Below are 23,845 nucleotides of genomic sequence, written 5' to 3' on the forward strand. Positions count from 1 at the left end.
TTTCTCCCAGCAATCTTGATTCCAGCTTGTGCTTCATCCAGCCCAGACTTTCTCATGATGTACTCTGCATATAAGTTAAATAAACAGGGTGACAATATACAGCCTTGACATACTCCTTTTCCTATTTGGAACCAGTCTGTTGTTCCATGTCCATTTCTAACCGTTGCTTCCTGACCTGCATACAGGTTCCTCAAGAGACAGGTCAGGTGGTCTGGTATTCCCATCTCTTTCAGAATTTTCCACAGTTTATTGTGATCCACACAGTCAAAGGCTTTGACATAGTCAATAAGGCAGAAATAAATGTTTTTCTGGAACTCTCTTGCTTTATCGATGATCTAGTGGATGTTGGCAATTTGATCTCTGGTTCCTCTGCCTTTTCTAAAACCAGCTTGAACATCAGGAAGTTCACGGTTCACGTATTGCTGAAGCCTGGCTTGGGGAATTTTGAGCATTACTTTACTAGCATGTGAGATGAACGAAATTGTGCAGTAGTTTGAGCATTCTTTGGCATTGCCTTTCTTTGGGATTGGAATGAAAACTGACCTTTTCCAGTCCTGTGGACACTGCTGAGTTTTCCAAATTTGCTGGCATATTGAGTGCAGCACTTTCACAGCATCATCTTTCCATGGATGGATCTTAAAAATATATTGAGTAAGCAAATCAAAACACAGAATTAGTTAACAAATTAAAACCTAGAATGTAACACAATATCACTTATAAAAATTCTAAAATACACATAAAACACGGAACAACAGAAACACAAATTCAAGAGTGTGCATTTTCACTTTATACAGTTGCCTATGGATGGCAGAGGAGTTGTAGTTCTATACAGAGACTAAGTAAATGAGTAAATAAATAGGTAAAATTTGGCAGTGGGTGATCTTAAGATGACCATGGGTGACAACGGGCAATGTATTCAGAAGCAGGATTAACTCAGCCTTCCTCACTTGAGATCCAAATTACTTAAAAGAAAAGAAACCCGTATAAAACATAAATCTATTCCTCAGAGGACTCATGGATTGTCAAAGTCATCAGAATAATAGAATATAGCAATGATCATGATAGAGAGAAGTGCAGCATTTGGCCAAACATCACTAATGCAGTTAATTTTATGTCAAATGGACTGAGCCATAGGTACCTAGGTATTTAATCAAACATCTTAGAGTGTGTGTGTGTGTGTGTGTGTGTTTCTGGATGAGGCTAACATTTGAATCAGTGGATTGAGTAGAGCAGATTGTCCTCCCTGTTACGAGTGGACCAAATCCAATCAGTTGAAGGGCTGAATAGAACCAGAAAGCTGAGTAACAGGGAGCCCCTTTTGCCTGAATGCCTTCAAACTGAGATGTTTTTTTCCCAGTCTTTAGACTCAAACTGAAACATCCACTTTCCTGAGTTTCCGGTTTGTGGACTATAGTCCCGAGGATTTCATAATCACATGAGCTGATTCCTTATATTAAATCTCTTTATATGTAATATGTTTACATCCTTTTGGTTCTATTTCTCTAGAGTACCCTCACTAATGTAGTCACAACTGTCCCAAGGTCCTTCTCTTGTATAGCGCTGACCTTATGAATGCTTAATTCTATCCTGGAAATCCAGCCCTCACATTTGTATTCCAGGCAAGAAGCCAAAGAAGAATTGGAAAGCCAACTTCCAGCCAAGTTGACTCACCGTACAATTTGTGCCACTTGCTACTGGCCAGTTCTGTAGCTATTTTATCTGCAAAGGCAGGTGGGAAATGTAGTTTTTCAGTGTGGTACAGTGCCATGCCCAGGAGAAAGTAGGTTCTACTCTTTAGGAAGAAGTGTTTGAATGATGGATTCGTCCTTAGTGGTCTGTCTCAGCAACCAATGCCTTTGCACACAGTTGGCATTCCAGAAATACTAATTGAATCAAAATTTTAAATTTTCATAAAATTATCCTGTATCATAGAATTGTAGAGAAACAAAATACTGATCTTTGAGCCTTATTACTCTGCTTTTGTTTTGATTAATTCTTGCATGAATCAGTTAAAACATACATTCAAAAAAATGCTGTTGAGTGACTTTCATGTTGTTGTTGGTAGCAGTCACTCAGTCGTGTCCAACTCTTTGAGACGCCATGGTCTGCAGCAAAATAGTTTTCCCTGTCCATTGTCTCCTGGAGTTTGCTCTAACTCATGTCCATTGACTTGGTGATGCCATCCAACCATCTCATCCTGTGTCATCCCCTTCTCCTCCTGCCTTCAATCTTTCCCAGAATCAGTCTTTTCCAATGAGTCAGTTCTTTGCATCAGGTGGCCAAAGTATTGGAGTTTCAGCTTCAGTATCAGTCCTTCCGGTGAATATTTAGGGTTGATTTCCTTTAGGATGGACTAGTTTGATCTCCTTGTTGACCAAGGGACTCTCAAGAGTCTTCACCAGAACCACAGTTCAAAAGCATCAATTCTTCAGTCTTCAACCTTCTTTATGGGCCAACTCTGACATCTGTGCATGACTACTGGAAAAACCATAGCTTTGACCAGACGGACCTTTGTAAGCAAACTGATGTCTCTGCTTTTTAATATGCTATCTAGGTTTTCTTCCAAGGAGCAAATGTCTTTTAATTTCATGGCTGCAGTCACTGTCCACAGTGATTTTGGAGCCAAGAAAATGAAGTCTGTCACTGTTTTCATTTTTTCCCACCTATTTGCCATGAAGTGATAGGATCAAAAGCCATGATCTTAGTTTTTTAAATATTGAGTTTTAAACCAGCTTTTTCACTCTCCTCTTTCACCTTTATCAAGAGGCTCTTTAGTTCCTCTTTGCTTTCTGCCATTAGGGTGGTGTCATCTGCTTATCTGAGGTTACTGATATTTCTCCCAGCAATTTTGATTCAAGCTTGTACTTCATCCAGCCCAGCATTTCACATGAGGTATTCTGTGTATAAGTTAAGTAAGCAGGGTGACAATATACAGCCTTGTCTTAACTCCTTTCCAAATTTTGAACTAGTCCATTGTTCCATGTCCAGTTCTAACTGTTGCTTCTTGACCTGCATACAGATTCTCAGGAGGCAGGTAAGATGGTTCTGGTATTCCCATCTCTTTCAGAATTTTCCAGTTTGTTGTGATCCACACAGTCAAAGGTTTCAGCATAGTCAATGAAGCAGACACATGCATTTTTGTGGAATGCTCTTACTTTTTCAGTAATCCAATGAATGTTGACAATTTGATCTCTGGTTCCTCTTCCTTTTCTAAATTCAGGTTGTGCATCTGGAGTTTCTCGGTTCTTGTAGTGTTGAAGCCTGGCTTGAAGGATTTGAGCATTACCTTGCTAGCATGTGAAATGAATGCAATTGTGTGGTAGTTTGAACATTTTTTGGCATTGCCTTTCTTTGGGATTGGAATGAAAACTGATCTTTTCCAGTCCTGTGGCCACTGCTGATTTTTCCAAACTGGCTGGCCTATTGAATGCATCACTTTAACAGCATCACCTTTTAGGATTTGAAACAGTTTAACTGGAATCCCATCACCTCCACTATTTTTGTTCATAGTGATGCTTCCTAAGGATCACTGGACTTCACACTCTAGGATGTGTGGTTCTATGTGAGTGGTCACACCATCGTGGTTATTTGGATCATTAAGACATTTTTTGTACCATTCTTCTGTGTATTCTTGCCACCTCTTCTTAATATCTTCTGCTTGTGTTAGGTCCATACCACTTCTGTCCTTTATTGTGCCCATCTTTGCATAAAATATTCCCTTGGCATCTATAATTTTCTGGAAGAGATCTCTAGTCTTTCCCATTCTACTGTTTTCTCTATTTCTTTGTACTGTTCAGTTAAGAAGGCTTTCTTATCTCTCCTTGCTACTCTTTGGGACTCTGCATTCAGATGGATTTATCTTTCCTTTTCGCCTTTGTTTTTTGCTTCTCTTTTGTGTACTGTGAGTTTTTCAATTAAGTTAATGATTTATTGTAGAAGAATCTTTAGCAGACAAAAGGTAAAATTTTATCAGGCAGATAGAAATGATATATACATATAAATTATGTAAGTGTAAGTCAGTACTTCTAAATGGTTCTAACATGTTTGAAAATACATACATTTTCAAGAAGTATAAATACTACCTCATTGATCTTACCATATTAACTGGCTGAGAAAAATTTTTTTTTGTTGAAAGTAAAAGCTTAATTTAATCCTCAGCTCTGAGTTATCATGAAATATAAACAAATGGACACTATGTGATGAAAGCTTTACCTGTACAAATATATTTACTCCCATATATATTATAAATGCATATATTTTATGCATTTTAAAGATAGTTTTTTTTTCAGTGTTAGTTTGTGATACATTTATTGACTATTTTATACATTTTTGTACAAAATATACAAAATTCAGAGCAGAGAGAATGGCAGACTCCTTGACTTAATCTTGCAAATCAACATTGTATGCTTAAGGGATGGTATGGGGAGGGAGGTGGAAGAGGGGTTCGGGATAGGGAACATGTGTACACCCGTGGCGATTCATGTTGATGTATGGCAAAACCAATACAATATTATACATTAAAAAAAAAATTGTGACATGACTGTAAAAAACAAAACAAAAAAACATTGTATGCTTAGAAAAGAGGTGGGTCAATACAATAATTCATTTGTCATATTGATGCACTAGAAGTCAGTTATATTTAAAACACACGCACACACGCACAGCACTTAATGGCATAAGGTTAAAAGCAAAATCGGCCAAACTAGCTTACTCATGGAAAAGAGAAAACTCACTTAACCACTGCAGAAATGACACTTCCTGATTTTGCAAAGAGGTCACGAGTGGGCCACCTCAGCTCCTGCCTTGGGATAATTCCCTGTGAGTGACGCTATTGCTGGACATGCAAACTCTGGTAGAAGGGTCTCCAGGGCTATGGGATCCCATGGCAATGGGCTGATAGAAGCGGCTCGGCCCTCTGCTGCCAAAGCTCTTTGCCAGGCTGTGAAGAGTGAGAAGGTTGTATAAACTATGATTAGTTCTTGGTATTAATAGCTGGGAAACGTGTTGCTCATCTACAAATGCCACTTGTCCACTCTGCATATTTGCTGGTCTACTTTGTCATCCATATTAGTCAACCATTGCCACCCTCTTCTTACCATCTCACACAGAGAATGGGAATCTGTGACGTAAGAAATGGTCACTGCAATTAGACTATTTCAAAAAACAAATAACACGGAATGTCATATGCAGAAAGAATTGATATAGGTATCTAAAATGTTTGTAATTTCTCACAGTTGAGAGAATCAGTTTTCTGACTTTAATATTAAATAATAGAAAGTAAATTTTAGCTTTTGATGACAATTTATTTTTCTACTCTGTAATGTATTTAACACTGAGAATATATTTGACTCTAAGTAAAATTCTAGTTCATGATCTGAGCCACAATCAGCTCCCAGTCTTGTTTTTGTTGACTGCATAGAGCTTCTCCATCTTTGGCTGTAAAGAATATAATCAATCTGATTTCGGTGTTGACCATCTGGTGATGTCCATGTGTAGAGTCTTCTCTTGTGTTGTTGGAAGAGAGTGTTTGCTATGACCAGTGCTTTCTCTTGGCAAAACTCTATTAGCCTTTGCCCTGCTTCATTCCGTACTCCAAGGCCAAATTTGCCTGTTACTCCAGGTGTTTCTTGACTTCCTACTTTTGCATTCCAGTCCCCTATAATGAAAAGGACGTCTTTTTTAGGTGTTAGTTCTAACAGGTCTTGTAGGTCTTCATAGAACCATTCAACTTCAGCTTCTTCAGCATTACTGGTTGGGGCACAGACTTGGATTACTGTGATATTGAATGGTTTGCCTTGGAAATGAACAGAGATCATTCTGTCGTTTTTGAAATTGCATCCAAGTACTGCATTTCGGACTCTTTTGTTAACCATGATGGCTACTCCATTTCTTCTAAGGGATTCCAGCCCACAGTAGTAGATATAATGGTCATCTGAATTAAATTATAGAAAACGCACTGGTCATAGCAAACACCGTCTTCCAACAACACAAGAGAAGACTCTACACATGGACATCACCAAATGGTCAACACTGAAATCAGATTGATTATATTCTTTGCAGCCAAAGATGGAGAAGCTCTATACAGTCAACAAAAACAAGACCGGGAGCTGACTGTGGCTCAGATCATGAACTCCTTATTGCCAAATTCAGACTTAAATTGAAGAAAGTAGGGAAACCACTAGACCATTTAGGTATGACCTAAATCAAATCCCTTATAATTATACAGTAGAAGTGAGAAATAGATTTAAGGGACTAGATCAGATAGACAGAGTGCCTGATGAACTATGGACAGAGGTTCATGACATTATACAGGAGACAGGGATCAAGACCATGCCCATGGAAAAGAAATGCAAAAAAGCAAAATGGCTGTCTGGGAAGGCCTTACAAATAGCTGTGAAAAGAAGAGAAGCAAAAAGCAAAGGAGAAAAGGAAAGATATAGGCATCTGAATGCAGAGTTCCAAAGAATAGCAAGGAGAGATAAAAAGCCTTCCACAGTGATCAATGCAAACAAAAAGAGGAAAAAAACAGAATGGGAAAGACTAGAGATCTCAAGAAAATTAGAGACACCAAGGGAACATTTCATGCAAAGATGGGCTCGATAAAGGACAGAAATGGTATAGACCTAACAGAAGCAGAAGATATGAAGAAGAGGTGGCAAGAATACACAGAAGAACTGTACAAAAAAGATCTTCATGACCCAGATAATCACGATGGTGTGATCACTGACCTACAGCCAGACATCCTGGAATGTGAAGTCAGGTGGGCCTTAGAAAGCATCATTACGAACAAAGCTAGTGGAGGTGATGGAATTCCAGTTGAGCTATTTCAAATCCTGAAAGATGATGTTGTGAAAGTGCTGTACTCAATATGCCAGCAAATTTGGAAAACTCAGCAGTGGCCACAGGACTGGAAAGGGTCAGTTTTCATTCCAATCCCAAAGAAAGGGAATGCCAAGGAATGCTCAAACTACCACACAACTGCACTCATCTCACACGCTAGTAAAGTAATGCTCAAAATTCTCCAAGCCAGGCTTCAGAAATATGTGAACTGTGGTCTTCCAGATGTTCAAGCTGGTTTTAGAAGGAAAAGGAGGAAGCAGAGGAAGCAGAGGAAGCAGAGATCAAATTGCCAACATCCGCTGGATCATGGAAAAAGCAAGAGAGTTCCAGAAAAACATCTATTTCTGCTTTATTGACTACTCCAAAGCCTTTGACTGTGTGGATCCCAATAAACTGTGGAGAATTCTGAAAGAGATGGGAATGCCAGACCACCTGATCTGCCTCTTGAGAAACCTATATGCAGGTCAGGAAGCAACAGTTAGAACTGAACATGGAACAACAAACTAGTTCCAAATAGGAAAAGGAGTACATCAAGGCTGTATATTGTCACCCTATTTATTTAACTTACATGCCGAGTACATCATGAGAAATGCTGGGCTGGAAGAAGCACAATCTGGGTCAAGATTGCCGGGAGAAATATCAATAACCTCAGATATGCAGATGACACCATCCTTATGGCAGAAAGTGAAGAGGAACTAAAAAGCCTCTTGATGAAAGTGAAAGAGGAGAGTGAAAAAGTTGGCTTAAAGCTCAACATTCAGAAAACGAAGATCATGACATCTGGTGCCATCACTTCATGGGAAATAGATGGGGAAACAGTGGAAACAGTGTCAGACTTTATTTTTCTGGGCTCCAAAATCACTGCAGATGGTGACTGCAGCCATGAAATTAAAAGACACTTACTCCTTGGAAGGAAAGTTATGACCAACCTAGATAGCATATTGAAAAGCAGAGACATTACTTTGCCAACAAAGGTCCGTCTAGTCAAGGCTATGGTTTTTCTAGTGGATATGTACAGATGTGAGAGTTGGACTGTGAAGAAGGCTGAGCGCCGAAGAATTGATGCTTTTGAACTGTGGTATTGGAGAAGACTCTTGAGAGTCCCTTGGCCTGCAAGGAGATCCAACCAGTCCATTCTGAAGGAGATCAGCCCTGGGATTTCTTGGAAGGAATGATGCTAAAGCTGAAACTCCAGTACTTTGGCCACCTCATGCGAAGAGTTGACTCATTGGAAAAGACCCTGATGCTGAGAGGGATTGGGGGCAGCAGGAGAAGGGGACGACAGAGGATGAGATGGCTGGATGGCATCACCAACTGGATGGATGTGAGTTTGAGTGAACTCCGGGAGTTGGTGATGGACAGGGAGGCCTGGCGTGCTGTGATTCATGGGGTCACAAAGAGTCGACCACAACTGAGTGACTGAACTGAACTGAAAATTCTAGTGTTTTGTCCAAATTAGTTTAGACTAAACTAGAAATAAATTCTTAGAATTTATTTATAAAACAACACATTTTAATAATATTCCCTTTGTCTCTATAAAGAACAAAATATATAAAGAATGATAAAAGCTACGTTTAAATGGCAACAAATGAAAAAACTCCCAGTTCCTTACTATTCTGTAATTCAGTCAATATGATTACACTGTTTTTGAGATTAGCTCTTTGCAAACTTTCTCACAGAAACTATTACTTGAGAAATGAATATTGTAAGGTAACTACTATCAAAAAAGAAAGAGAGTTCCAGAAAAACATCTACTTCTGCTTTATTGACTATGCCAAAGCATTTGACTGTGTGAATCACAACAAACTGTGGAAAAATTTTTAAGAGATGTGAATACCAGACCACCTTACCTGCTTCTTGAGAAATCTGTATGCAGTTCAGAAGCAACAGTTAGAACTGGACATGGAACAACAGACTGGTTCCAAATCAGGAAAGGAGAACGTCAATGAGTTTGTATACAATGAGTTTGAGTACGCTCCAGGAGTTGCCAATAGACAGAGAAGCCTGGTGTGATGCAGTCCATGGGTTTGCAGGGAGTCGGACACAACTGAGTGACTGAACTGAACTGAACTACTATCTGGTATTTGGTCCATAATTCTGGAAGTAAAAGACTGAAATCCAGCTTCGTGAATGAGTTTGACTAAAATTTGTAGCAAAGATTCAAGCAATAATTTTGTATTACTTTTCATGAGAAAGTGATATATTTCAAAACACAATTCTCATAGCATTACCTTAGCAAAGCAGGGCGATATTTAGTGCTATCTTCCCCACGTTAAGTTCCAGAAGAATGAATCCAAATGGATAGTGAAGTGACCACCTAGGGTAGCTAAAACACATTTTTTTTTTTTTTTTAAGAATAATATCCCTAATGAGGTGGATGAAACTGGAGCCTATTATACAGAGCGAAGTAAGCCAGAAGGAAAAACACCAATACAGTATACTAATGCATATATATGGAATTTAGAAAGATGATAACAATAACCCTGTGTACGAGACAGCAAAAGAGACACTGATGTATGGAACAGTCTTACGGACTCTGTGGGAGAGGGAGAGGGTGGGAAGATTTGGGAGAATGGCATTGAAACATGTAAAATATCATGTATGAAACGAGATGCCAGTCCAGGTTCAATGCACGATACTGGATGCTTAGGGCTAGTGCACTGGGATGACCCAGAGGGATGGTATGGGGAGGGAGGAGGGAGGAGGGTTCAGGATGGGGAGCACATGTATACCTGTGATGGATTCATTTTGATATTTGGCAAAACTAATACAATTATGTAAAGTTTAAAAATAAAATTAAAAAAAAAAAAGAATAATATCCCTGGTATCTGGACTTTTAAGCTATAAGATTTTTTAATGTCCCTTTTGGGGTCCTCAATTAGAGAAGACAATGGCACCCCACTCCAGTACTTTTGCCTGGAAAATCCCATGGACAGAGGAGCCTGGTAGGCTGCAGTCCATGGGTTGCTAAGAGTCGGACACGACTGAGCGACTTCACTTTCACTTTTCACTTTCATGCATTGGAGAAGGAAATGGCAAACCACTCCAGTGTTCTTGCCTGGAGAATCCTAGGGACGGTGGAGTCTGGTGGGCTGCCGTCTATGGGGTCACACAGAGTCAGACATGGCTGAAGTGACTTCAATAACCTGTATGTTACGTGGCCATCTGAGCATTTCTTACCTAAAGACCGACCTTGCAACCAATTGCTCAAAACATCTGTGTTAAAGAATCACTGCTTAACAGTACTTGAAAAGTGAATTATTTTGGGTACTTGTCATCCAATTAAGTCAGGTCTAATTAGGACAGCAGCTCTGTCTAAATTGGGTTGACTAGGATCTCTAGCACTGCCCTCTGGTGGCAAGCTTTGCTCACCCAGTCTCACAGGCATGATTGGTGGCTCCTTTGTCAAGTCAGCTGAGCGAAGCTTTTAGAATGCCTTCAAATTGGTGTCCTTATTCAATAGCTCTTCCTCTTGGGCACTGGATTTCAAAACATCATTTCCAGACTAGAAACATCAACATCACTTGGAATTTGTTAAAATCCTAACATTTTGGTGGGGCTACCGCATACTGTCTGAATCAGAAATTCTAGAGGTAGAGAACAGTGCTCTGGATTTTGTTTTAACAAGCAGTTCAGATGATTCTGATGTCCACTAAAGTTTGAGAACCACTGTCTTCCTGTTTTGTCCAGTGATTTGAACTCTTCAGAAACACCCAAACCAAAATGTTTTGCCAGAGCCCCAACTTCTTTCCCTTAGTCTCTTAGCCTTCACAAAGACCAGAATTGTATGTTTCAGTTCAGTTCAGTCGCTCAGTCATGTCCGACTCTTTGCGACCCCATGGACTGCAGCATGCCAGGCCTCCCTGTCCATCACCAACTCTGGAGTTTACTCAAACTCATGTCAATTGAGTCAGTTTGCTTAATAGTAAATTTAAGCAATTGTAACAGTGCTGTTTTGAGCATTTGTTTTTACGCATCTCTGCTTGTGTGTATATTTCTACAGTATAAATTTCTAGATGGTAAATTGCTGAGTCAAAGAGTATACATGTAAATATTAATATATTTACTCTTTGCAACCCCATGGACTGTAACCTGCCAGGCTTCTCTGTCCATGGGATTTCCCAGGTAAGAATACTGAAGTGAGTTTCCATTCTCTTTTCAAGGGGATCTTTCTGAGCCAGGGATTGAACCCAGGTCTCCTGCATTGCAGGTAGATTCTTACCAATGAGTCACCAGGGAAGCCCCAAAAATAACAAATTAAAAATTAATATATTTCCTTATTTCCTGTATTCTTGATGCTCTGGAATCTGGAGCCTTTCTGAACCTGGAGAGACTATTCCTCCGAGGGTCATCTAGTTTCAAGAGAGAGCAACAATTTGCCTGCAAACTCACTTTTAATATATAAATCAATCAATCTAAAGCCCATTCTCTGAACTCTATTTTGTTCTTACACTCCAGCAGGAAACATTCCTCTGACTTGCTTATCCTATAGCACAGAACCCACAGAAAATTTTCAAACTATCCAGTCCTAAGTCTGCTCAGCTAGCATACTCTGCCTTGCCATGAACTCTGATACCAGAATACTTGGGTTTAAATTCCAGCATCTCTGCTTCCTGGGTATGTGGATTTTTTCCTTGGTAAGTTATTTGATTGGTCCATTGACTCAATTTTTTCATCAGAATATGGTTGATAATAACAAAATCTACCTCACAGAGTTTTAAATATTAATACACATAGAATACTTTTAACAATACATAGCATGTAGTAACCACTTGCTATTATTTTTGGTCAACTTATTTAATCCTCAAAAAATTTGAAATAGTTTAATCTTCATAAAGAACATTTGTAAAAGCCTATCTATTATATTCCTAGCAAAATGGAATAATTGAACAATTTTTATTAAAATTGTATTTAAGTTAAACTGTATTGAGATTGAATAATATTTTGAATATTTTCCCACCTAATTGTTCAGTCTCTCAGTTGTGTCCAACTCTTTGTGACCATATGGACTGCAGCACACCAGGCTTCCCTGTCCTTCGCCAATTCCTGCAGTTTGTTCAAACTCATGTCCATTGAGTCAGTGATGCCATACAACCACCTCTGATGCCATATAACCATCTCATCCTCTGTTGTGCCCAGCTCTTCCTGCCTTCAGTCTAATAGATTTTAAAAATAATCTCTATTAGCCTTTTTTTTTTTTTAGTTATAAGGATGATTGAAAAATTTTAGGGTATTTTGAGGCTTTGATTACCTTTTGCTGTGAAATATTTATTTTTTTCTCTTTTTGTTATTTATTGTTTGACTAATGAATATTAGTCCAGTATTTAAAATTGAAGATCTTTTTGTGATTATATCTTAACATTTTTATACCAGTATTAGCCAAACATTTAAAATTTTATAGGGCCAACTGGTAATGCTTTTCATTTATGATTCCTGGCTTTATTTGTTTAAAAGTCTCCTATATTTTCTTCAAGTACTATAAATGAAGTATTCCTTCATTTACAATTAGGTCCTTTTAAGCTGGGTTTTGACCACCTTAAAGTTGCTTTTTTTTTTTTCAATATTCCAACAAGCCAATGTCTGTATGGTCATAAAAATTCCCTGAAACTTTCTTTGTTAATTTGTTCCTAGTCTCACCTCCTTGAGAAGGCAATGGCACCCCACTCCAGTACTCTTGCCGGGAAAATCCCATGGATGGAGGAGCTTGGTAGGCTACAGTCCATGGGGTCACTAAGAGTCAGACATGACTGAGCGACTTCACTTTCACTTTTCACTTTCCTGCATTGGAGAAGGAAATGGCAACCCACTCCAGTGTTCTTGCCTGGAGAATCCCAGGGACAGGGGAGCCTGGTGGGCTGCCGTCTATGGGGTCGCACAGAGTTGGACACGACTGAAGCGACTTAGCAGCAGCAGCAGCAGTCTCACCTCCAATCCTTTTTAGCATTTTCCCATATGTGAAATATAGGATAGACTCTCTTACCTTGGGAATATCTCAAAAGAAATTTATTTAAGGAGTCTATCCATCTCAACCATTGACATAGAAATCTGTTTGCAAGTTAAATTTTCTGTGATGACAATGGTCAAATCTCTGTATGTCCTGGACTTCACCCACCTGACCAAATAGATAAATTGATTTCTAATGTTCTTTTCCAAGAGTCCCAATCATGCTAATCATTTCTGCAAATCCAAAGACAACGTGTTCACCACTGGGGCCTTCCTGCTTGGCTCTGCCTCATTCTTCCATTTTTTTCTTTCACTGATACTCATACTGTTATACTGAAAAGTGATTTCTACTCAGTGGGGATTTTTTCTGATCACTATCCAAATCCTCTTCTCTGCCTCATATTTCTACTGATTTATTCATTAATTTAAATATTACAGTACTGATTAATTATAAAGGGCTTTTCAATGGCAGGCACTTGCGATACCTCAATGATGCAAATCCCAATGGCAGAGGTTCGTGTTCTTATGAAGATTTCGTCTCAGAATTGTTATGGTGTCTGGAACACAGCATGTACATGTATGTGCATAAATAATGAAATGTGCTTGTAGATAATTGGTTGGAAATGTTAACTGATTTGGATGCAGCTACGTTCTCTCTCTGTGTGTATGCTTTTTGATTAAATTAATAGGCTTAATTGTCTGAAACACTTTTAAGTTGCAGATAAATTGAGCTGATAGTACAGAGTTCACATATACCTCTTCTCCTGCCCCCATCATCAATTTTTCCTATTATTAACATCTTGCATTAGTGTGGTCTATTTTGTTGTAAGTGATTAACCCATATTGATATACTACCATTAAAGTCCATGGTTTATATCAGGGTTTACTCTTTGTGTTGTGCATTTCTACGCATCTTGACAAATATATATTGTGATGGTATCTATAATTGCAGTATCATACAGAATAATTTTACTACTCTGAAAATCCCTTTTGGGAACCTATTCTTTTTTCTCTTCCTCCCCACCCTCAAACCCTTAACCCCTGGGAATTACTGATCTTTTTACTCGATGGTTTTGCCTTTTCCAGCATATTGTAGACTTGGACTCAGACCGTATGTAAGCTTTTCAGGTTTATTTCTTTCATTTATCAATATGCATTTATAGGCACTGGCACCCCACTCCAGTACTCTTGCCTGGAAAATCCCATGGACGGAGGAGCCTGATAGTCTGTAGTCCATGGGGTCGCAAAGAGTCGGACACGACTGAGCGACTTTTTCATTTTCATCCATTGGAGGAGGAAATGGCAACCCACTCCAGTGTTCTTGCCTGGAGAATCCCAGGGACGGGGCAGCCTGGTGGGCTGCCGTCTATGGGGTCGCACAGAGTCGGACACAACTGAAGCGACTTAGCAGTAGCAGCAGTAGCAGTGCTTAGTCGCTCAGTCATGTCTGACTCTTTGTGACCCCATGGACTGTAGCCTGCCAGGCTTCTCTGACCATGGGAATTCTCCAGGCAAGAATAGAGTGGGTTGCCATGTATCCTTTAGGGGATCTTCCCAACCCAAGGATAGAACCCAGGTCTCACACATTGCAGCCCAGTTCTTTACCATCTGAATCACCAGGGAAACACAAAGCAGTAGTACTGAGTCATCCCCAGCTCTGTGAAGTGAAAGTTGCTCAGTCGTGTCTGACTCTTTGGGACCCCACGGACTATACAGTCCAGGCCAGAATACTGGAATGGGTAGACTTTCCATTCTCCAGGGATCTTCCCAACCCGGGGATCAAACCCAGGTCTCCCACATTCAGTTCAGTTCAGTTCAGTCTCTCAGTCATGTCTGACTCTTTGGGACCCCATGAACCACAGCACGCCAGGCTTCCCTGTCCATCACCAACTCCCGGAGTCTGCCCAAACCCATGTCCATTGAGTCAGTGATGCCATCCAACTATCTCATCCTTTGTCATCCCCTTTTCCTCCCACCTTCAATCTTTCCCAGCATCAGAGTCTTTTCAACTGAGTCAGCTCTTCCCATCAGGTGGCCAAAGTATTGGAGCTTCAGATTCAACATCAGTCCTTCCAGTGAACACGCAGGACTGATTTCCTTTAGAATGAACTGGCTGTGTCTCCTTGCAGTCCAAGGGACTCTCAAGAGTCTTCTCCAACACCACAGTTCAAAAGCATCAATTCTGCGCTCAGCTTTCTTTATAGTGCAACTCTCACATCCATATATGACTACTGGAAAAACCATAGCCTTGACTAGTTGGACCTTTGCTAACAAAGTAATGTTTCAGATTTTAATATGCTGTCTAGGTCGGTCATAACTTTCCTTCCAAGGAGTAAGCGTCTTTTAATTTCATGGCTGCAATCACCATCTGCAGTGATTTTGGAGACCCAAAAAATAAAGTCAGCCACTGTTTCCACTGTTTCCCCATCTATCTCCCATGAAGTGATGGGACCAGATGCCATGATCTTCGTTTTCTGAATGTTGAGCTTTAAGCCAACTTTTTCACTCTCCTCTTTCACCTTCATCAAGAGGCTTTTTAGTTCCTCTTCACCTTCTGCCATAAGGGTGGTGTCATCTGCATATCTGATGTTATTGGTATTTCTCCTGGCATTCTTGATACCAGCTTATGCTTCATTCAGCCCAGCGTTTCTCATGATGTACTTTGCATATAAGTTAAATAAGTAGGGTGACAATATACAGCCTTGATGGTCTCCTTTTCCTATTTGGAACCAGTCTGTTGTTCCATATCCAGTCTAACTGTTGCTTCTTGACCTGCATACGGGTTTCTCAAGAGGCAGGTCAGGTGGTCTGATATTCCCATCTCCTGTAGAATTTTCCACAGTTTGTTGTAGTCCACACAGTCAAAGGCTTTGGCATAGTCAATAAAGCAGAAATAGATGTTTTTCTGGAACTCTTGCTTTTTTGATGATCCAGTGGATGTTGGCATTTTGATCTCTGGTTTCTCTGCCTTTTCTAAAACCAGCTTGAACATCTGGAAGTTCACAGTTCACATATTGCTGAAGTCTGGCTTGGAGAATTTTGAGCATTATTTACTAGTGTGTGAGATGAGTGCAATTGTGCAGTAGTTTGAGCATTCTTTGGCATTGCCTTTCTTTGGGATTGGAATGAAAACTGACCTTTTCCTGTCCTGTGGCCACTGCTGAGTTTTCCAAATTTGCTGGCATATTGAGTGCAGCACTTTCACAGCATCATCTTTCAGGATTTGGAATAGCTCAACTGGAATTTCATCACCTCCACTAGCTTAGTCTGTAGTGATGCTTTCTAAGGCCCACCTGACTTCACATTCCAGGATGTCTGGCTCTAGGTGAGTGATGACACCATCGTGATTATCTGGGTCATGAAGATCGTTTTGTATAGTTCTTCTGTGTATTCTTGCCACCTCTTCTTCATATATTCTGCTTCTGTTAGGTCTATACCATTTCTGTCCTTTATTGAGCCCATCTTTGCATGAAATGTTCTCTTTTTAATCTCTAATTTTCTTGAAGAGATCTCTAGTCTTTCCCATTCTATTTCTTTCCTCTATTTCCTTGCATTGATCGCTGAGGAAGACTTTCTTATCAGTCCTTGCTATTCTTTGGATCTCTGCATTCAAATGGGTATATCTTTCCTTTTCTCCTTTGCTTTTTGCTTCTCTTCTTTTCACAGCTATTTGTAAGGCCTCCTCAGACAGCCATTTTGCTTTTTTGCATTTCTTTTTCTTGGGGATGGTCTTGATCCCTGTCCCCTGTACAGTGTCACGAACCTCCGTCCATAGTTCATCAGGCAATCTATCAGGTCTCATCCCTTAAATCTATTTCTCACTTCTACTCTATAATCATTAGGGATTTGATCTAGGTCATACCTGAATGGTCTAGTGGTTTTCCCCACTTTCTTCAATTTAAGTCTGAATTTGGCAATAAGGAGTTCATGATGAGCCACAGTCAGCTCCCGGTCTTGTTTTTGCTGACTGTATAGAGCTTCTCCATATTTGGCTGCAAAGAATATAATCAATCTGATTTCGTGTTGACCATCTGGTGATGTCTGTGTGTAGAGTCTTCTCTTGTGTTGTTGGAAGAAGGTGTTTGCAATGACCAGTGTGCTCTCTTGGCAGAACTCTATTAGTCTTTGCCCTGCTTCATTCTGTATTCCAAGGCCAAACTTGCCTGTTACTCCAGGTGTTTCTTGACGCCCTACTTTGCATTCCAGTCCCCTATAATGAAAAGGACATCTTTTTTGGCATGCGTTTAAGGTTCCTTGATGTATTGTGACTTGATTGCCTATTTCTTTTTATCATCAAGTAATATTCTATTCTATGGATGTACCACAGTTTGTATCCATCCACCTATGCAGGACATATTGTTTGCTTCCAGTTTTTGATTATTACAAGTAAACATGCTATAAACATTCATATGTTTTGTGTATATATTAGCTTTTTTATCATTTGGGAAAACATCTAGGCTGTGATTGATATACCACATAAAAAAAAAGAAAGCGCTAAGTTATGTCTGACTCTTGCAACCCCATAAACTGTGGCCTGCCAGGCTCCTTTGTCCAGGCAAGAATAGTGGAGTGGGTTGCCATTTCCTTCTCCAGGGTACCACATAAGACTGTGTTTAAATTTGTAAGAAACTACCAAATTGTCTTCCAAAGAGGCTATACCATTTTTTTTACTCTAATGAATGGAGTTCCTGTTGCTTTACATCCTCACCAGCATTTTGTACTGTCATTTTTAAAATGTAGGTCATTCTAATAGTTGTATAGTGATATGTCTTTGTGTTAATTTCCCTAATGATATAGCATCTTTTTAACGTACAAAAATTTAGAAAGGCTATTGTATTAAGCTGACGTGAATAATTAACATCACATTTTCAATTAAGAAAGAGACAAACATTATGTCACTTCCTCTTTTCTTCATTCAAATTTTTTCAGTGGGTCCAATCACCTATAAGATGACATATATAATTTAATATTAATTAAAAGGCCCATAGTTGTCTAACTGTAATTTTGTTTAGCCCAAGTTCCTATCCCTTCCTTTTGATTTTTGCTGAGAGGCATACATTCCTCTTTCAAATTTTGAAAATTCTGAAAGTAACGTGAAATGTTTGTCTGACTCTTTGTGACTCCATGGACTGTAGCATGCCAGGCTTCTCTTGTCCATGGAATTCTCCAAGGCAAGAATATTGGGGTGGGTAGCCATTCCCTTCTCCCAAGGATTTTCCCAACCCAGGGATCAAACCCAGGTCCCCTGCACTGCAGATGGATTCTTTACTGTCTGAACTGCCAGGGAAGCCCTGTGCAAATATGGGCTATGTTCGATCAAGGCCCTGTCCCTTTGGACAGGTGAATCCTTTTGTTAGAAATGTCCTCTTGCTCTCCGTTTCCTTAGCCTTGCAAAGACAAAGTGCCTACCTATTCTTCTATATTTGACTTCCCTCTTTCTTTGATCCTTCTCTCTCTTCCTGATCCTACCTTGACTCACATAAATGGGTCAGTGCCCTTCAGAATTTAATGTGGTCTTTCAGGTTAGTACCTCCTGATTGTATTGTAAATGTCCTCCTGGTTGGGAAAAATGTTTATGTGTGTGAAATTATTTCTTACTGAGAATTCCTAAAAAGGATTATTTGCTGACTGAATGAGTTGATGAGAGAAAGAAAGCAAATGTGAGAAGTTAGTTACATTCTTAGTTTTAGAAAAGGTTTTAGGAAGGCAAAGATTAAATGTGTGAAAGAATAGGGCTGGAGCCAAATAGGCCAAATCACTAAGATATGAATACATACATACGGGGCTGAGAGATAGCATAAAGTCAGGTGTCAAGCCATAAATACCCAGTTCCTAGCAACTAAGTAGAACCATTACAGAAAGAACAACCTATTTAAAGGTGATTTTAGCATGTGGGTAGTTAATTTAAGATTTAATTTGAGTATTTAGTTCCACTCAGATAGATAGAGCCTCTGATTGTTTTTAAAGAGCTAATTCTGAAGTGGAGTAATTGGTAAGAATTCCTACCTTGCTTCTCCATGTGGAGCTATGGCAGCAGCTTGAGAGGGAGAAAGATCCCAAGAGATGGTTGAATGTGGGCCTGATGGAGGCTGGATGTGGGCTTCCAGGATTATCAAAGATTTCTATACCTTAAGCATGGTATAGGACCTGACTGTACTCTGTGGTTTGAGATGTGGAGAATCTTGTGTCAGTGGTAGTTCGTGTGGACCTTAAGTGTTGACTAACAGAGGTTCCCTGACTCTTTGATTACATATAAGATCCTGGGCAATGGAATAATTTGGGGTGCATGAGTATAAGAGGGTAATGATCTATAACAACTGAGGCAGAATGTCCCACCAGTTTAGTAGGATAGAATCTCAGTCAAAATTAGTTTAGTTTAAAGAAACTAAAGAAATATAACACAAAATTGTCATTATCTTCTTGTAGTATATTTGTCTACAAAGAAAATACTAGATAATGGAGAGAATTTTTTTTTAGAATTGGCGAGTATTCAATAAGATTTTTGATTAATATTTAGAATTCAGTTGTGTTTTTATATACCAGCAATTATTGTTTTGAATAGTGTTTACAATAGCAATAAAAACACATATGGTACCTAATGAATAAATGTAACAAAAGATATGCAAATCTTCATGGAGAAATAGATAACATTTTATGGAAGTGTAGTAAAATGTAGTATAGAAATACAGGGAATCACCATGTCATGTATAGGAAGACTGTTGCCAATATGTGTACTTCTGATAATTATATATACGTGTGTGTGTGTGTATATATACATACACACACACACACACAATGCTATATCATTCAAAATCTTAAATGTTTTTGAGAAAAATTTAAAGTTGGCTTTGCAGTAGATATCAGTTTATAAAAGAACAAGAGGTATCTTCCAAATATTGAGATTTTAGTAATTAGGTCAAGCTTAAAAATACAGCTGTACTAATTAGTAGGCATACTACTTGTGCAGTAATAGATAAAGAATAATGCTACTAGACAAGCAATAAATGGAATAGACCAATATTTATGGAAAATTGAGCTATAATAAAGGAAACATTTTTAAAAATGGTGGGATACAGGTATCAGAAGAATGAATGAACAAGCCTTCAAGATGACCCCTGACTATAATCTGAATCTAATAGAACCACCCTACTGAGCAGCTTCCAATATCTGAATCCACATAAATAGGAGAATTAATACATAAATACTGTTGCTTCAAGCCACCATGTTTTAGAGTGAATTGGGAGGCATTGCTAGATAAACAGAACAACTCCTTTGTTTCTCATCCAAGATGTAACTGCAATTACTAGTTGTGTGTGTATCTTTAAAGACATTTGGTTAAATTTTCAACAACTTAAAATACTAATGGGCTCATTTAAAAAATGGTGGGATAATATACTATTTATACAAAAATTGCTATGGGGAAAATGGATTATGTGGGAAAAGATAAAATGTTTCCTTATCACATCACGCACAAAGAAAATTCCAGAGAGATAAAATACATAAATGTAAAAAAGGAAAAAACTTAAAACCTTTTGGAAAAAAATATGGGGGCTATCGTTATGACAGTGAACTAGGGAAAAATCAAATAAGACACAAAAAGAATAAATCATAAATTAAAAAGTGATAAAACATACAACACTGAACCTTCAAAATTTTGTACTACAAATTTGATAAAGTAAAAGGATAAACCACAGGGATAGACATTTGCCATATTTATAATATAACCATTAAATAACTACTTCCAAATTCATAGGTAATGTCTGTAAATAAAGAAAGAGATAATGCAACACGAATGTGCAAGAGATATAGATAAGCAATTAATAGGAAATAAAATCTCAAATCATATAGAAAGATACTCAGCCTCATTAATCACTAAGGGAATGCAAGTGAATACATCGTGAAATACAATCTCATAACATTGGACTTCCAAAAACTAGCAAGTCTGGCAGTACCAAGGGTTGGTGAAGCTCAGAGTATTGAGAACTCTTAGATAATGTTGGTTGGATTATGAAATGGTACAGCTACTTTAAGAACAATTCACAACTTTAGAACATAATTCCTTTGATTCAGGAATTTCACTTATAGGTGGACAAAATATGCATTATATTCTTCATAAGTATTGCGTGCAATTGCAAAAAATTGGAAAAAAATTAGTCAGTTAGAGAGTGTATATATTTGGAGGTCCCATGACTACCCTCAGGTTTAGTAATTTGCTAGGAGTGAACAGAATTTAGCAAAGCCGTTATGTTCATGGTTATGATTTATTACAGGGCTTCCCTGATGGCTCAGGAAATAAAGAATCCATCTGCAGTGCAGGAAACACAGGAGTTACAGGTTTGACCCATGGGTTGGGAAGATATGCTGGCAGAGGAAATGGCTACCCACTCCAGTGTTCTTGCCTGAAAAGTCCCATGGACAAAGGAGCCTGGCAGTCTACGGCCCAAAGAATTGCAGAGTTGGACACGACTGAGCAACTAAACACACACACATGGTTTATTATGGCGAAAGGATAGAGATTAAAATCAGCAACAGAAAAAGGCACATCAGGCAGGGTTCTGGAGACAACAGGCATGAGTTTCTAGTTGTTCTTTGCAGTGTGGTAGTATAGACAGCACTGTTTCTTTTAGCAATGATGGTGACAATATATTCAACTAGGGAAGCTCACCTAAGTCTTAGTGTCCAGTGGACACTACTGGATTGTCACCTAAGCTTGGTGGGTGGCTTATATAACTGATCTTAGGCTGACCTTACTCTCTACCCCCTCTATAGATCAGACATTGCATGGTTCAGGCCCTCCACCATAAATCACTTTGTTAGCATAGACTGCCTGGCACCACCCAAGGGCCCTCAGTAAACAAGGACACTCTTACCATGCAGGACACTCCAAGGGCTTAGGAGATACCTCCCAAGAGCTGGACAAAGGTCAAATCTTTCCTTTGAATGTGCAGGTGTGAACAACTCACACTTGCTGAGTTGTCCTTTACTATACAGTGTATAGGTTTCCCTCATAGCTCAGTTGGTAAAGAATCCGCCTGCAGTGCAGGAGTGTCCCTGCAATTCATGAGCACCCCAGTTTGATCTCTGGATTGGGAAGATCCCCTGAAGAAGGAAATGGCAACCCACTCCAGTATTCTTGCCTGGGAAATCTCATGGACAGAGAAGCCTGGCGGGCTAGAGTCTGTGGGGTGGCAAGAGTTGGACACAACTTAGTGTTCAAACCACCATACAGTATATAAATAAATTGTATTATATATCTACAAATAACAGTATGGATAAATTTTATAAAACTACTGTTGAAAGAGAAAGTAAACTGGAGGAAATGGGTACAGTGCAAACTCATTTATATAAAGTTAAAATTATGTAAAATATTGCTTGATATGGTACATGAATACATAAAAGTGTAGAAAGAGTATTATGGACAAGGAAATAGCAGCCCACCCCAGTATTCTTGCCTAGGAAATCCCATGGACAGAGGAACCTGGCAGGCTACAAACTATGGTGTAACAAGAGTTGAACACGACTTAGCAACGAAACCATCACAACCAGAAAGAATGTTAAAATGTTAATGAGAATAATAAATTCTAAGTACAGGCTAGTTTTTAATTCTGGGGACAGAAACTGCAATGATCTTCTAGGAAGTACATGGTAGGGCATTAATTAAATCAGAAATGTTTTATTTCTCAGGCTGGGTGGTGGGTACATGGGTGTTTGTAAATTATTATTCAATGATTGGATATGTGTAGACTATCTCAAATTTTTAAAAAGAGTAAATTTTTCATATAATTGAGTTTGTTTAGTAAGCATAAGCATATTAGGTTGGTACAGAAGTAATTGCGGTTTCAGACCAGGGGTTTTAAAACTTTATAACTAGTCTCAGACACATCTCTATTAATCAAAATAGGAACCATTACAATCAACACATTTTTGCCAGTGAGACATAATTTTGTTTATTCCTGTAGCATGAAAATCTGTGCTTTAGGATTGGACAAACTCTTGGAAAGCATTTTCTGCGTCTTGCTGGTTGTGGAAATGTTTTCCCCGCAAAAAGTTGTTGAGATGCTTGAAGAAATGGTAGTTGGTTGGTGAAAGGTCAAATGACTATGGGGGATGACGCAAAACTTTGTAGCCCAATTTGTTCAACTCTTGAAGTGTTGGTTGTGTGGCACGCGGTTGTGTGTTGTCCTGGAGAATAATCGGGCTGTTTCTGTCGACCAGTGTTGGCTGCAGGCATTGCAGGTTTTGGTGCAGCTCATCGATTTGCTGAGTGTACTTCTCAGATGTAATGAATCCTTTCGCCAGGATTCAGAAAGCTGCAGTGTGTCAGACCAGCCACAGAGTACCAGTGAACGTGAGCTCTCTTTGGTGCAAGTGTGGCTTTGGGAGGTGCCTTAAAGTTTCTCAGTCCAACCACTGAGCTGGTCTTCACCAATTGTTGTATACAATCCAATTTTTGTCGCATGTCACAATCCAATTGAGAAATGGTTCATTGTTGTTGCATAGAATAAAAGAACATGACACTTCAAAATGATTGTTTTGATTTGTGGTCAGCTCATAAGGTGCCCACTTATTGAACTTTTTCACCTTTCCAATTTGCTTCAAGTGCTGAATGACTGTAGAAGGGTTGTTGTTGAATTCTTCAGCAACTTCTATAGTTTTAAGAGGCTCAGTGTTGATGACCCTCTCAGTTGGTTGTTCTCAATATCTGAAGGCTAGCCACTATGCTCCTCATCTTCAAGGCTCTCGTCTTCTTTGCAAAACATCTTGAACTCCCACTGCACTGTACGTTTGCTAGCAGTTCCTGGGTCAGATATGTTGTTGATGTTGAGAGTTGTCTCCACTGCCTTATGACACATTTGAACTTGAAAAAAAAATTGCTCGAATTTTCTTTTTGTCTAACATCATTTCTATAGTCTAAAATAAATATAAAATAAATAGCAAGTAATAAGTAATTAGTAAAAGTACATAAAGTGATAAATGTGCATTAAAATGATGTATAACATAATCACATTTAAGAATGTATTCCAATATCAAATGGCAAAGTTCAACAATGCAAAACCGCAAT

General features: G+C 39.0%; 1 protein-coding gene across 10 annotated transcripts in view; it reads left to right on the forward strand.

Moving 5' to 3' along the window:
- LOC104969531 (uncharacterized) overlaps positions 1-23,845 on the forward strand; it is a 238,519-nt gene that overhangs the window by 207,313 nt on the left and 7,361 nt on the right. For all 10 annotated transcript variants that reach the window (XM_059890150.1, XM_059890151.1, XM_059890155.1 and 7 more), the window contains one exon: positions 1-23,845. This exon is cut by the window's left edge and continues 27,713 nt beyond it; it is cut by the window's right edge and continues 7,361 nt beyond it. The gene's annotated coding sequence lies outside the window, so the exon portion shown is untranslated.

The sequence above is a fragment of the Bos taurus genome, chromosome 9, assembly GCF_002263795.3.
Source record: "Bos taurus isolate L1 Dominette 01449 registration number 42190680 breed Hereford chromosome 9, ARS-UCD2.0, whole genome shotgun sequence".
NCBI classification, from domain to species: Eukaryota; Metazoa; Chordata; class Mammalia; order Artiodactyla; family Bovidae; genus Bos; species Bos taurus.